The sequence below is a fragment of the Scyliorhinus torazame genome, chromosome 7 (genome assembly GCF_047496885.1).
Source record: "Scyliorhinus torazame isolate Kashiwa2021f chromosome 7, sScyTor2.1, whole genome shotgun sequence".
NCBI classification, from domain to species: Eukaryota; Metazoa; Chordata; class Chondrichthyes; order Carcharhiniformes; family Scyliorhinidae; genus Scyliorhinus; species Scyliorhinus torazame.
Window position 1 is genome coordinate 127,608,211 of NC_092713.1, and position 16,690 is coordinate 127,624,900.

Sequence of the window (16,690 nt, forward strand, 5' to 3'; positions counted from 1 at the left end):
ACCCTGCCCTGTCCCTGACCACCCAGGAGCCTCTAATTGACTAGGAGACCCCACAGGTGCCGTTCCGCCTGGCCCATGCTTGTGTGGACCAGTAATAATCGTTGCCCGGCAGTCGCCTCCTTGAGGCAGCCGATAAATTCCAGGAGCTGGTTAGATCTGGCATCAGCATGGTTAAGTGGGTTCTTAAACCCGTTTAACTATGCGAGACTGGGTCCCGCCCATTGTGGGCAGAATGCAGATCGCATAGATCTCATGAGGTATTATGGCCTCCGGGAATCCCGTGGGAGGCCTCCCCTGACATTTAAGGGCTGTGTCCCGCTCTGATTCCAACGACACGCAGCCGGTAGATCATGCCCTCTATGTGCAATATGTCTCAATCATTTATGTTGTTTTCATGAAATTTCTTAAAAGTGGAGGATAATCAGAGATTTTTCTTTCTTGGTTACCTCTCTGTGAGAATACTTCAGCGTGATTTTCAAAAGTGCCTTGATCTGCACCTCAAGTGCTGTAAGCTACAGGGCAATGGACCAGCTGCAGCAAGGAGGGATTAGAAAGGGCACCTGGGTGTCCTCGGGCTGGTATGGACATGGTGGGCTGAATGGCTGCTTCCTGTGCTGTAACTTTTCTATGGGGTGCGATCACACCAAATAGGAACAGAGTCCTGTCGCGATCGCGTTTCGTCAGGTGCTCGGTGCGCCGAGAAACACCACGCTATTGATCACCCATTCAGGTAGATACAGGGCCTCAGGAGGTAATGACCGACAAAGCCTCACTTATTTCCGTTTTCTGTACTGAACACATCCGCTCGTTGGAATTCCTCAGTGCAGAATGAGGTCGGGACGCCATTTTTAAATGGTGTTCTAATCTCTAGGCCCTCCGACGCAACCCCCAAACTCCTATAAGGGGGTCCTCAGCAACCCCCCCCCCCCCCATAGCCCTCTACAGCCACACAAGTAACCCCGAGGCCCGATTCGCAGTGTGGTGAAAATGCCAGCTTGGCATTGCCAGCCTTGCAGTGCCCCTGCAAACCATCAGTACCAGACAGGCGCCTTCGTAGTGCCAGGCTGGCATCCAGGTGGCAATGCTAGGGTGACAGGCGGACAGTGCCAGGCTTGGAATGCAAAAGTGGCACCAGCAGAGCCAGGGTTACACAGTTTTAAAATGCATAGAATCATAGAATTTACAGTGCAGAAGGAGGCCATTTGGCCCATCGAGTCTGCACCGACCCTTGGAAAGAGCACCCTACTTAAGCCCATACCTCCACCCTACTCCCCGGAACCCAGTAACCCCACCTCACCTTTTTGGATGCGAAGGGCAATTTAGAATGGTCAATCCACCTAACCTATGGGAGGAAACCGGAGCAGCCGGAGGAAACCCATGCAGACATAGGGAGACAGTGATCCAAGCTGGGAATCGAACCTGTGACCCTGGAGCTGTGAAGCAACAGTGCTAACCACTGTGTTACCGTGCCACCCGTGGTAAGGTAAAGTTGCCAGAGTCCCAGGTGACCATAGGTTGCTTTCCCCTTTGAGGGGGGACGAGCTGACTGGTGGTGATTTAACCTGAGGATCACCACACCTCAGGTGAGGGACACGGTTGAGAAGGCAGGCCTTTATTGATAACCTCAGCTGGTATGGGAATTGGACCAGCACTGCTGGCCTTGCTCTGCATCACAAACCAGCTGGCTAGCCAAGTGAGCTAAACTGGTCCCCTGAGCTAAACTGGTCCCCTGAGCTAAACTGGCCCCCTGAGCTAAACTGGCCCCCTGACCTAAACTGGCCCCCTGAACTAAACTGGCCCTCTGAGCTAAACTGGCCCCCTTGAGCTAAACTGGCCCACAACTGCAGTAGTTTAAAAGTCGAGATCTTCGTGCAGAACCTTTATATTTGTGGTTGACCCAAGATTCTTTTCCAAACTTTGTAACTATATACTCACGCGGGCTATAATTTGTGTTAGTTCTGGTGGCAGGAGAGTGATTAACATGACATGCTCTGAAATGCTTGAAGCCATGACACCAGTTTGTCTGGGCTGTTCATCTTGGACAGAATCAAAATGGGAAGTGTAAATGAGTAAGATTTGCAATGAACCCCTCCATACAGTGGCTTCCAAGGCAAGTACGGTCATAACATTTTATTACTTAAAGCAACTCTTTAGGAAATATCATTTGATTTGGATAGGAAGAGAGTGCACGAAAAAAAATAGAAAATTTAGATTAAGTGCTTGATGCCGGCGCGCCTCAGCTTCAAGCCTGCATTTACAGATGTTGCTGCCGTGTTGATGACTGATAGACTGTTTGGAAATGTCAGTTAATCGGAGCCTGTACATTTTGTTTTATTCGTTCATGGGATGTGGGCATTGCTGGCCGGGCCAGCATCTGTTGCCCATCCCTGAGGCATTTAAGAGAACCACATGTAGGCCAAACCAGGTAAGGACAACAGATTTCCTTCCCTCAACGATATTAGTGACCCAGATGCTTTTTTTACAGCAATCGACTATGGTCACCTTTCGACTTTTAATTCCAGATTTTTATTGAATTCAAATTCCACCATCTGCCATGGTGGGATTAAAACCCATGTCGCCAGAGCATTACCGTGGGTCTCTGGATTACTAGTCCAGTGACAATACTACTACACCACTGCCAGAGTCAGGCAGCAGTTCTTCAGAGTATTACATTGGAGGAGGGTGGCGATCCGGGTATACCACCCACTCACTGCTCCAACCACCGCTTGCCCCACCTGAGAGAGAGAGAGAGAGACTGTAGGTCTTGCATTGGACTCTTTCAGTCACCTGAGAACTCATTTTTAGTGTAGAAGCAAGTCATATTGACTTAGAGGGACTGCCAAAGAAGAACATTTAAGGATCGTTTCAGTGTTTTTTCATGTTGCAGTCAAACTTCAGTGCGATTTCACTAATACCATGCTTTCACGGCTTACCTAACCTTAATGAGGCTTTACTTCTCATCAACAGACTTGAGATAGTACAGTTTAACTTCAAACCTTTTATTAGGAATTATTTACAAAGACCTCACAGTCAGCACATGCTAGTCAGGATCAGATTGTTCTACTCCGCGCTCTCTCGGAATCGCTGTGTCATCTGTCTGCTGACATCACATCTGCATCACTAATATCGCCATAATCTCATTGACATATTTGTTAACCCATTTCTCTGCAAGGAAGAGCACACCTTTTGTAGTACAAGGTTGTGGGACATGCCATTGGACTTAAATACAACCAATAAACTTTTAAATTACTCCTTTGCATGTACATGACACTGTGTTTGGATAAAATGGTGTAAATGGAATAATTACTGAAGGATGAGACAGTAGCTAGAGATCAAACAATGTTCACCGTGTTCTTGGGGCTACAATGAATGAATAGCCATAAGGAATATTGATGTTACTTAGTGACAGGATGTGCTTATTGATGCAAGTTCTTGCCTGTGAGTTTCATACTAATTATTCTGCTTGGACATTCATGTTGTTGCCTTGCTTCTTCTCTTGCTGTGAGGCATCATCCTTTCCCTGTTACATGCTTAGCCAAGGGCAGAAGAATTGCGCAACATGCAGATATGATCTTGGAGATTTTGGCTGGATTGTAAAGCACTTGCCATGCCACGCCTGGTTCAGCTAGTGCTACCATATAAATGTTGGCAGAATACGGATATTAGTCTGTGACGCCAGCACACCTGCAGCAGAAGAAGGCAAGAAGCACTTGCAGTGTTGTTTCACCATCCCACAGAAACCCAGCTCATCCTAAAGACTTTATTACAGCTACATACGGCTGCGTGTATGTGAACCTGCAAATAGGATAACTGCCATGATGTTAAGGGATATCTCCGGTCACGCAGTAGCCATCTGTTAATTTTTTAGGACCTGTCAAATAGTACAAGCTAAATGGACTTCTCCAGGATGAAGGTATCTGGATGTCTTCTGGATAATTGGCAGCGTGATATCCCACATTTGTTTACTTAGGGAATGAAGCTCTTTTGTGTTAATATATTTTTGAAATAGTAAAGTGGACCAGCTGCTGGCCACACAGGTTCTGTCCACAAATTAAAGAGATTATTAAGCCTGCCAGGCAGTTAAAGGTTCTGTACTTTTCTTCCCAGTTACTATCGTCCTATCAAGGCCATTTTAAAGGTTTCTCCTTGGCCAACACAATGTCATCAAATTGCTTTATGCAGGAATGGCACTCTGTTTGTTTGGGATGATCCGGTGGCTTAGTTATTTTAATGTAACAGCCAGTGACTTTCATGACTCTGGGAGGAGCCCCACCAACCTATGGCATGACTTGATTACTATGTTGCCAATGAAATGCAAGTTACCTTTCTGACAGACATACATCAGGGCGGCTGCAAACACAGGTGCTTGCATGTTAACTGGAGGAAATAAATTCCTTGAGGTATCTTTGAATCTAAGGTATTGCTGTTCTTGCAACACCATAGTGTGGTGATTCAGGTGAACCAGAAAGGGCTCCAGATGGGGAATATCGACAAGCCAAAGATGATTCAAGTGAACCGGACATGACTCCAGACGGGGAGCGCCGAGGAATCAGAGACGGCACGCTCAATGAAACTGCAGATGCCACAAAGGACACTGACACAAGTAACTTTGTGAAGGACTCAAATTCTCCAGTCGTGGTGTTCATTGAGCGCAACAAACACAACAACAAAACCTACAAAAACACCAACAAAGACAACAACAAGAAGCGTACCAGAGGCAACAAACACAACAACAAGCACGTCAGTAACAACAATGACAACAACAATAGAACAACAACTGTTACGACATGGTACAACTCTGCCCATGAAGGACAATGTTAATGCTCAGCTCAGAACAATGGCAAGAGTGCAAACATACCATGGCATGTCAACGCATGTTACCAATTCACGTTTGATACACTACAGACAAGCAAACCAGCTTTCAGGAAAAATGTCATCAAGAATCGCTACCACAAGCATTAAAAAAAAGAGTCCACCTCAGACAATGAAGTGATTTGACCATTTGAACACCTCCTGATGACTTCTTGGTTACGTAAACACCAGGACACTGACGGTGTTCACAAGGGAATGACAATATCGACACTTCCATAACAGCACAAGAAAGCCACTCGGCCGTGTAAATTCATGAATTTTGGACTCATAACTATTATTTGGTATTGTACAATCCTCAACGTCATCATAACTATTATTTGGTATTGTATAATCCTCACTGTCATCATAACTATTCTTTGATCTTGTATCGTCATCACAATCATCATAACTTGTACATGTCATCATTTATTTACCTGTTTTTGTTCAATTTTTCTTTAACACTGTACAGAAAATATGTAACACGAAAAAAGGGGGATGTGGTGATATGCATCACTGTAAATACAAAAGGGGTTAATGTAAATACACTACAACTAAGTAAACACTAGAGGGAGCACCAGAGACATCATGACATGCAGACATACAGCTCATGAACACATAGAATAGGACACGACCAATGGGCAGTCAAGACACCCAGAGGTGACACTACCACAAGGGGGCATTACACAACCCATATATAAGGACAGGGCACACATGCTCTGTCTCTTTCAACAGGCGACACTTAGAGAGTAGGACAGGGGCAGATCAGAAGCATCACACCCACCACATGGCTTAGAGCAGACTGGTTAGTTGGACTGAGTTACTATAGCAAGATTAGCAGGAGAGTCGAACTCATAGAGAACTGTGCTAATGGTTCAATAAATCACATTGAACTTACTTCAAAGTCTGGAGTATCTTTTGGTCAAAGCTGCATCGAGTTGCAACCTGTGTTATCCCAGAGTACATAACACAACACATAGGACGCATCTTAATTTGCTTAGCTGCAATTTGAACTGCAGAAGTAATTGCAGAGGTTTCAGAAAATTGTGCTGGTAAAATTAAGACTGCAGTAAAAAAATTTTAACTGTTGAGGAAGAATGCTATGTGAAAACTATAGTATGTGCTGATTGCTCAAAAAAAGAAGCTAGACTTCAATATTCAGTTCAGTAACACTGAAAAACAAACTTTAAGGAAGACTCAAAAAACTAGAAAGACCCATTTATTTCCTTCCCTGTCATCTGCACATTTCATACTGCAAATTGCATTTTCTGAACTTGTATAATTTGACATTGTATTTAATTTGTATAATTAAGGCTATTTGTGTTCCACAGCTCTTTGAAACCTCTTCAAAAGCAGCTGTTGAGGAATTAGGCATGATGAAAAATGGGTACACAATATAAGTAAGATTTGCAAAACCTTACGCACTCTCAGCAAGGCCCTACAGCAGAGGGGGAACTTCATAAATTTTCCTGTGGGCTTGGGAAAACACGACCTGCGACCTTCTAAAATGTGCACCCGACCTATGTGCAACTTTGTCCAAGATTTTTGTCTTTTTGCAGAGGGGTCAGTTTCACAGGTCATGGTGAATTTTGTGAGCTGCGATGAAGTTTGTGAGGAATATGGATGCGTAGGTTAACCGATTAGAACGCCCGCCTCATTCTCGAGCACAACACCCCAGCTCCCAACATAATATAAAAGCCCCTTAAACCACATCCTTCTCACCCACCCCAATGCCCCCTTTGGTCACTCATGCCATCTCCATGCCACCTTACTCCCCACCTACCCCATACCCTCTCAGATTGCCTTTGCCACCTCCTGCCCACCAGTATCATTCAAAGCTACTCACCCAGGTTGCACTATGTGCAGTTCGCAGGAGTCATGCAATAGCAATGGGAATAATTCTCAGTCTAACAACCTAATAAAACCTGAGTTCAAATATTATCATTGACACAGGAAAGAAAAAATAAACAACTCCAGTGCAAAAAAAGATTTAATCCTTCAAGTGCTTGGTTAGCTTTGTAAACAAACATCAGATTACATCAAAGGCACATTCTGCTCCTGTAACTTCTTAAAAAGTTTCAATCATTCTTGGATCATACAAGAGCTTTTGAAACCCAGCCAAGCATCCATAACAGCTATGGCTGTTATAACAAAAGCTTCCATCTATATTGCCAGAAAATAATTTCCATTTCAAAGCAGCGTGCCTGTCAATCAATTGAAGGGATCAAGTGCAGTGAATTTTTTTTTAACTTTCCTGAGCGATTTTTAACAGCAAGAGCTATCAATGCTTTAAATCACAGCGCAAATCATGACAGGAGGCTGTCAGATTTTTTTTCTTACTTTTTGTTAATACATTATGGCACTTTGTCAAATGGAAAGCTACTATAATGCATGTCAATACAATGCTGGCCACTGTAAGAATGAACTTACCTTTGCATGACAGATCCCTATGATGAATTACTGCATTTAAAACACATCTGCATTACAGTACAGCATCACATACTCAAATGTCAAGGTGTTGAAACCTTTTGCACTTACATTTCAGAATGTTAATGACTCCTTGGCAGGCTTCACCCTGTCATTTCGAACTCTTCAAAGAGATGTATTTTTTGTTTTAAGGCTTCCAAACCCCACACCAGCACACAAAAAATTATCGTTGGTAGGTAATACAATTTTCCTGTGATGTTCACAATGGGGATTCCGACTTTGGAAGCAGTGTGTGTGTGTTTTGCATCTTCCCGACTTGTGAAAGGCCACACAAAAATGGCATGGGTTGGGAACGCAGAGGAAAATCATTTTTCCAGCAAAAAAGTAACATGCAGGACTCTCCATCTTGGGAAGCCCGGAATGCGTTCCCCGATGGAACGGAGAACCGGGCATCAAAGGAAAATTCCGGTGCTGATCCGAACGCGATACTCTAACCCCCTGCTGGCAGCGTGAACGAGGTCCACAATACATGCCGGCGGGTGTTTGTAGATAAATGCAAATGTGTCTCAATGGTCTGATGTGGTGGACTTTGCGGTGGGCCCAAGGGTGCACTGGTTGCACCCTTGGCCCACTGCGTGGTCCACCACACCAGGGCTAGAGACCATTCGAGCTCATCAGAGGGCCTTCCCCCACCCTTGCAAGAATGCACGGCCTTCCCACGATCCTGACTACCAGATCTCCACACCCACACATCCCCAATGACCTCTGTGATAGGAGGAGTCTGAGACAGGACTTTGGGGCACTAATAAGAACTGCTTACTGAGCTGACTGGGCTATTGCTGACCACACTACTTCTGTCTAATCCTGTTTTTCTTAAAAACATCGGCAAGTTAGCTAGTTTAAATCCCATCATGCATTTGGCCACTGCCTTTAGCAAGAGTTTGAATGCTTATTGCTGCTATATCCTAAAAATACATGTTTAATGGTTAATAATGATTACTGGCTATACTTTCTATGATTAGTCTCAATTCTTAATAAACTAACTTATGTAGAACTATTCTAGTGTTATCCTAGGTATCCAGTTTTAAGGGGTCTTATCTCAGGACACCCCCCTTCAGACCACCCCCCCTCCAGAAAAGGGACCCCTGTCTGGAAACTAGAGGGGCAATGGGAAACATTATAGTTGTAATACTTAGCTTGCAGTTCCACATGTCCATTCCTTGAAGGAGAGCAGCAGTGGCTGCATCTGGTTCACACAGATCCATTCGCAACAAGCTGTTCATAGCTTTTGAGTAGTGGTTTGTGATTGACAGCTTGTAGAAACCAGCTGCACCTTTGATCCATTCATATCCCTTCACAATTCAGTGACCTAAGTGGTGAAACCCCCATATTTTTCATTGACCTCATCTAAGAGATGTAAGTGAATTCCAAGCACTAAGTGCATTTCAATCACTCAAGCATGTGATTTCACTGCACTTTTCTGCGGGTGCGGGGTCTCTATGGGGAACTGCATGTGGAGGGGTCTGTGGAGGGAGTTGATTTGGGCAGGGGGTCTCTATGGGGTGTCCCCCAATTACAGGGGTCCAGCGGAGAACATAGTCCCCAAATGGAGAGTCCAGCCCAACTAATTTCTGTGTTTTGTGACCCAATCCATACCTCCATTGACGGACTGTATTCCAGCTCCAGGTCTTAAAGTTGTGTTGTGTTAACAACTTTTATATTGAGTCACATTACCCGATGAGTAGAGGAACTGACTTCCTATATGTTGTCAATAATAAATATGTTGACTGGTTGATAATCTCACTAAAATAACAATTTGGGACAATTTATCCAATTTTTGGAATGGAATTGGAATTACATGGTCATTTTATTTCTTTAATGAGCGGAAAAACATCAACAACTTTGCTTGATGGCAGAATGCTACCTTGCAGAGTAGAAAGGAAGATCCTTTCTAAGCTTTTCTTAAACCCTTGAAATATCCTAAAATGGAAAACAAGCAAAAAGGAAAAGAACATCATCTATTATAAAGATGAAGAAAGCAAAATAGTTATATAAAGATACAAAAAGCTTCAGACCCTTGAGAGGCTTAACAATACCAGGCAGGTGAACTTGTTTATGATTCTTTCAACATTGGCAGCAAGGAACAAAGTTCACAGCAAGTCATGAAGAAATTGTTAGTCAAATATTCGGGCTGGGTTCTCTGGGATCAAATAATTTAAGATTTGTTGAACCAGAAGAGCAATTATTGAAGCTGATATAGCATTTTAGATGTATGCTTTCCTACCTACCTTCTGACTATTACTTCCCAAGTGAACAAGCTGAACTCCAGGAGACGGCCCTTAACAAACCGTCACACCTGATAGGTCCCCAATGACAAATGTCCAGCTTTGTCATTTTTTCATATGATGTCAGTAAAGTGGGAAAAGACTTGGCTTGCGTAAGGAAATGCATGGGGCTGGAGGTGGGGTGGGGATGGTGAGGTAGGGGTGCTGCTGGGACAACAGTGCTGACTTTCCATGTAAATCTCATGAGCATTACAAATTGCATACGTGAAACTACTTTTAAACTCAGCGATTGATCAATTTGAAGAGCAGCATGTAAGAGACAATAATCATTTCCTAATTGTTATTTCATAGTTATTACATTAAAAGAGGCAAACAAAAATTTGCATTTTTAAATTTTAAGGGTGACTCAACTGGATCATCCTCTAAAACAGAACTTGAATCACAACAAATATTCTGTAAACAATACCTACTGAGTTGATGGGTTGTTTTCTCATTTATTACTTAGACAATTATATATTAGAGTGTATATTTTAGAATATTGCACTCCTCGTTTCTATTTAATGGCCAGATATAAATGTTGTGCAAAGTATTTTAACTGGTCAGAGTTAGTTACGTTACTTAGCCATGGTGACACCAAAAGTGCAATAATTGGTTCCCTGCCCTGAGTGCTATCTACAGACCCTAGCTGGAAAGAGAATAGTATGAAGACAGGAGTGTGGGCAGAATAGGGTGTTAACATTGTTGGCATAAAAACCACTTTGCCTGAGTGAGCTGTCATAGAGCAATGACAGCAGCCATTAGTTTCAAGAAAGAAAATGGCGAGAAATTGCCAGGAGAATAATGCGTCTGAATACAAAATGATCAATAATTATATTTGTTCGTATAAATAATGCATTTTCTAATATTTCTGCAGTGTGAAATTGATTTATAGCACAGCAAAAGAACAAAAGGTAGTGTGTGTAACGCATTCAGAAATAAAGTAAAAATTTTTAAAATTAATTTAGGGGATGTGGGTGTTGCTGGTTAGGCGAGCATTTATTGCCCGTCCCTAGGTGCCCTTCAGAAGATGGTGGTGAGTTGCCTTCTTGAACCGCTGCCAGTCCTTCAGGTGTAGGTACACCCACTATGCTGTTAAGGAGGGAGTTCCAGGATGTTGCCCCAGCGACAGTGAAGGAGCGACGATATATTTCCAAGTCAAGGTGATGAGTGACTTGGAGGGCAACCTCCAGGTGGAAGGGTTCCCAGGTATCTGCTGCTCTTGTCCTTCCTGATGGTAGTGGTTGTGGATTTGGAAGGTGCTGTTGAAGGAACCTTGGTGAGTTACTGCAGTGCATCTTATAGATGGTATATACGGCTGCCACTGTTCATTGGTGGTGGAGGGTTTGTGGAAGGGGGAGCAATCAAGTGGGCTGCTTTGTCCTGGATGATGTCAATCTTTTTGAGTGTTGTTGGAGCTGTACTCATCTAGGCAAGTGGACAATATTCCATTACAGTCCTGACTTGTGCCTTGTAGGTGGTGAACAGACTTTGGGGGCTCAGGAGGTGAGTTACTCACCTTGGATTCCTAGCCTTTGATCTGCCCAGGTAGCCACCGTATTAATGTGGCTAGTTCAGTTCAGTTTCTGGTCAATGGTAACCCCTAGGATGTTGATTGTTGGGGATTCAGTGATGGTAGAGCCATTGAATGTCAAGGGGCGGTGGTTAGATCCTTTCTTGTAGGAGATGATCATTGCCTGGCACTTGTGTGAATGTAACTTGTCACTTGTCAGCCCAAACCTGGATATTGTCCAGATCTTGCTGTATTTGGACATGGACTGCTTCATTATCTGAGGAGTAGCGAATGGTATTGAACATTGTGCAGTCATCTGTAAACATCCCCACTTCTGACCTTATGATGGAAGGGAGGTAATTGATGAAGCAGCTGAAGGTGGTTGGGCTGAGGACACTACCCTGAGGAACTCCTGCAGTGATAGCCTGGAGTTAAGATGATTGATCTCCAACCACCACAACCATCTTCCTTTGTGTCCAGGTATGACTCCAGCCAGTGGAGAGTTTTTCCCCCGATTCCCATTGACTCCAGTTTAGCTAGGGCTCTTTAATGCCATACTCGGTCAAATGCTGCCTTGATGTGAAGGGCAGTCACTCTCACCTCACCTCTGGCATTCAGTTCTTTTGTCCATGTTTGAACCAAGGCTGTAATGAGGTCAGGAGTTGAGTGACCTTGGCGGAACCCATACTGAGCATTCGTGAGCAGGTTATTGCTGAGTAAGGACCGCTTGACAGCACTGTTGATGACTCTTTCCATCACTTTACTGATGATGGAGAGTAGACTGATAGGGGGTAATTGGCTGGGTTGTATTTGTCCTGTTTCTTGTGTACAGGACACACCTGGGCAATTTCCACATTGCTGGATAGATGCCAGTGTTTTTGCTGTGCTGGAGCAGCTTGGCTAGGGGCGACGCCAGTTCTGGAGCATAAGTCTTCAGTACTATTGTCAGGATATTGTACGGTCTTCAGCCGTTTCTTGATTTCACACGAATCGTATTGGCTGAAGACTGACATCTGTGATGCTGGAGACCTCTGGATGAGACCGAGATGGATAATCCACTCGGCATTTCTGGCTAATGATTGCTGCGAATGCCTCAGCTCCTCCATCATTCAGGATGGGGATATTTGTGGAGCCTCCTCCTCCAATGAGTTGCTTAATTGTCCACCACCATTTACGGCTGGATATGGCAGGACCACAGAGCTTAAATCTGATGCATTCATTGTGGAATCACTTTGCTCTGTCTATTACTTGTTGCTTGTGCTCTTTGGCACTCAAGTAGTCCTGTGTTGTAGCTTCACAAGGTCGACACCTCATTGCCCATATTTACCCTAAAGCCATGAGACTTCATGGGGTCCAGAGTTGATGTTCAGTACTCCCTGGTCAACTCCCTCCCAACTGGTCCGCCACCTCTGCTGGGTCTGTCCTTGTGGTAAATGGGAGTTTGTCTGTAAGGTATGATTCTGTGAGTGTGACTCTGTCAGGCTGTTGCTTAACAAGCCTCCAGATGTTAGTAAGGAGGACTTTGCAGGGTCAGCAGGGCTGGGTTTGCTGTTGTCATTTCCGGTGCCTGGTACGATGCCGGGTGGTCCGTCTGGTTTCATTCCTTTTTTGTGTTTTCATAGTAGTTGAATAGGCCATTTCAGAGGGCATTTAAGAGTCAACACATTGCTGTGGCTCTGGAGTCACATGTAGGCCCGACCAGGTAAGGATGGAAGATTTCCTTCCCTGAAGGGCATTAGTGAACCAGACGGGTTTTTACAATTGTTGTACAACAATTGACAATGGTTTCATGGTCATCATTAGGCTTTTAATTCTAGATATTTTATTGAGATTAAATCCATCACCTGCCATGGTGGGATTCAAATCCGGGTCCCCAGATTATTATCCTGGGTCTCTGGATTACTAGTCCAGCGACAATACCACTAATCCACCGCCTCCCCGGTTAAATAGCATAGAAACAGGTCTTGTCAGTCCATGCATTTATCCTTCACTCAAGCTCATCCTTCTTCATCTAACTCTATCATCATAACTCTCTATTCCCTCCTTTCTCACATCTTCTCCGAACTGCATCTATACTGTTCATTTCAACCACTGCCTGCGGTAGTGAGTTCCACATTCTCATCAATCTCTTGGTGAAGGAATTTTTCCTGGATTTCTTGGTGACAATCTTACACTGATAGTCTCTAATTTCAGTCTTCCACACAAGTGTACCACTCTGGGCTGGATTTTCAGGACCCTGCTGGGACCAAGAGGTGGACGCATGCTAACAAATGCTGGTTTTATGGCTTCATCTTGCTCCATCTGGTTTTCAGCTTCCTGGAGGTAGTGGGGGCCAGTTTATCTGTCTGGCGGTGGCTGAAAGTCCCTCCCAGTCTGCCTGGGTTCAGTAGTTGCTGCAGCCCAACCAATAGAGGTGGGGATGGGGGGTGGTTCCAGCCCTCGACTGTTAATTTTGAAAATATTGGACAGAGGGTGCCTCTCACTCACTAGCTACTATGGCATCCTGTAATTGTTTTGGGACTCAGGAGCAGCACGGTAGTATTGTGGATAGCACAGTTGCTTCACAGCTCCAGGGTCCCAGGTTCAATTCTGGCCTGGGTCACTGTCTGTGCGGAGTCTGCACGTCCTCCCCGTGTCTGCGTGGGTTTCCTCCGGTGTCTCCAGTTTCCTCCCACAGACCAAAGATGTGCAGGTTAGGTGGATTGGCCGTGATAAATTGCCCTTCGTGTCCAAAATTGCCCTTAGTGTCCAAAATTGCCCTTAGTGTTGGGTGGGGTTGCTGGGTTGCGGGGATAGGGTGGAGGTGTTGACCTTGGGTAGGGTGCTCTTTCCAGGAGCCGGTGCAGACTCGATGGGCCGAATGGCCTCCTTCTGCACTGTAAATTCTATGATAATCTATGATTTGGCTCTTCAAGCCTGCTCTACCATTTGACAAGATGGTTGTGGTAAATTACTGTTACACATTTATTAGGTGATGTAAGGTACTACAGGTTCGCCGGTAGTCCCTGCCTGCTGGCTCCGCCCAGTAGGCAGAATATAAATATGCGTGTCCTCCATTCAGCAGCCATTTCGTGGGAGGCCACACATCTTAGAGCAATAAAGCCTCAGTTGTATCCAACTCTAGTCTTTTATGAATTGATCGTACATCAAATTATTGCTCTAAGATTTTCTAAAAGATGGACCTCCGTATCAAGCCAGATCGCCTGCAGCTGGATCCGCAATCATGCAACGCCAAATAGGGCTTTCATCACTGGCTAGCTTGCTTCGAGGCGTATTTCAACTCAGCGACCACCCCTGGTCCGGAGGCTCAGAAGATACAGATCCTGTGCTCAAGGTTGAGCTCCAACGTGTTTCTGCTGATCCAGGATGCCCCGAACTACACCGATGCCATGGCACTTCTCAAAGAAAACTACGCACAGAAGACGGACACGCGCTTCACCAGGCACGTACTCGCCACTCGCTCTCAACTCCCTGGTGAGTCCATAGAAGACTTCTGGTGGGCCCTAATGCCACTCGTCCGGGACTGTGACAGTCAGGCCGTTACGGCCACTGAACATTCGAACCTCCTTATGCGGGACACGTTCGTTACGGGGATTGGCTCGGACCTCATACGCCAAAGACTGTTAGAAGGGGCCACACTCGAACTAGCTGAGACAAAGAAGCTAGCGCTCTCCATGACGGTCGCCTCGCGCAACATTCAGGCCTACCCCCTCCTTCGCATCGTGGACCCCACAGACAGCCACCCCAGCGGGGGACTTACCCAGCCAGTACGCCTGCGCCACGCGCCTGCCCGCGCACCCGGGGGTCCCCGATGTTACTTCTGTGGCCAGCAGAAACACCCTCGCCAACACTGCCCGGCCCGCGCGGCCCTTTGCAAGTTTTGCGGCAAAAAGGGGCTCTTTGCTGCGGTGTGCCAGGCCCGCGCAGTCGCCGCTATCGCCCCCACCCCCCTAGTCTACACACAATGGGCGCTGCCATCTTCATCTCCCCGGATCATGCATGGCCAGTGGGCGCCGCCATCTTCTCCCCCTCAGTCCACGTGCGGCCCAAGAGCGGCGCCATCTTGTCCAACCCCCGCAATGTGCGGCCCATGGGCGCCGCCATTTAGTCCCCCGCAGGATCTTCAGGCACCGCCATCTTGTCTCCCCCACGGGGCATGGAGACCGACAGCATTCCAGGACCTGGGCCCCCCAGGCTCCCCATCATGCGACGGCAGCGACGACCGACCATGACTCGCCTCAGTGACGATCGACCAGTCTCGTCCGCACAACCTGGCCATCGCATCGACCAGCGTGAAGATCAACGGCCACGTGACCTCTTGCCTGCTGGATTCCAGGAGCACCGAAAGCTTCATACATCCGAATACGGTAAGACGCTGCCCCCTTGCGGTACACCCTGCCAACCAAAGAATCTCCCTGGCCTCCGGATCCCATTCCGTCGCGATCCGGGGATACTTAACGGTCACACTCACGGTCCAGGGCGTAGAATTCAGTGGCTTCCGCCTCTGCGTCCTCCCTAACCTCTGAGCTTCTCTACTACTAGGCCTGGACTTCCAGTGCAATCTCCAAAGCCTAACCCTCAAATTCGGCGGGCCCCTACCACCTCTCACTGTGTGCGGGCTCGCGACCCTAAAGGTCGATCCACCTTCTCTCTTCGCAAATCTAACACTGGATTGCAAACCCGTTGCCACCAGGAGCAGACGGTACAGCACCCAGGACAGGACCTTCATCAGGTCCGAGGTCCAGCGGCTGCTTCGGGAAGGCATCATCGAGGCCAGCAACAGCCCCTGTAGAGCCCAAGTGGTAGTCCTTAAAACTGGGGAGAAACACAGAATGGTCGTGGACTACAGCCAGACCATCAATTGGTAGAAGCAGCTCGACGCGTACCCCCTCCCACGCATAAATGATATGGTCAATCAGATTGCACAGTACCGGGTTTCTCAACGGTAGACCTCAGCTCCCCATTCGTAAGTCGGACCGTCCATACACTGCTTTTGAGGCGGACGGTCATCTCTATCACTTCCTCAGGGTTCCCTTCGGCATCACTAACGGGGTCTCGGTCTTCCAAAGGGAGATGGACCAAATGGTCGACTGGTACGGTTTGCGGGCCACCTTCCCGTACCTAGACAACGTCATCATCTGCGGCCATTACCAGCAGGACCACGATGCCAACCTTGCCAATTTCTCCACACCGCCACTCTCCTCAACCTCACCGACAACAAGGAGAAGTGCGTGTTTAGCACGACCCGCTTAGCCATACTTGGCTATGTGGTCCAGAACAAAGTTCTGGGGCCCGATCCCGACCGCATGCGCCCCCTCATGGAGCTCCCCCTTCCCCACTGCCCCAAGGCCCTCAAACGCTGCCTGGGGTTCTTCTCATACTACGCACAGTGGATCCCAAACTATGCGGACAAGGCCCGCCCACTCATACATTCCACACACTTTCCCCGGGCGGCCGAGACACAACAGGCCTTTGCCCGTATCAGAGCCGATATCGCCAAGGCCGGGATGCACGCAGTAGACGAGTCACTGCCCTTTCAAGTAGAGAGCGACGCATCGGACGTCGCCCTAGCCGCCACCCT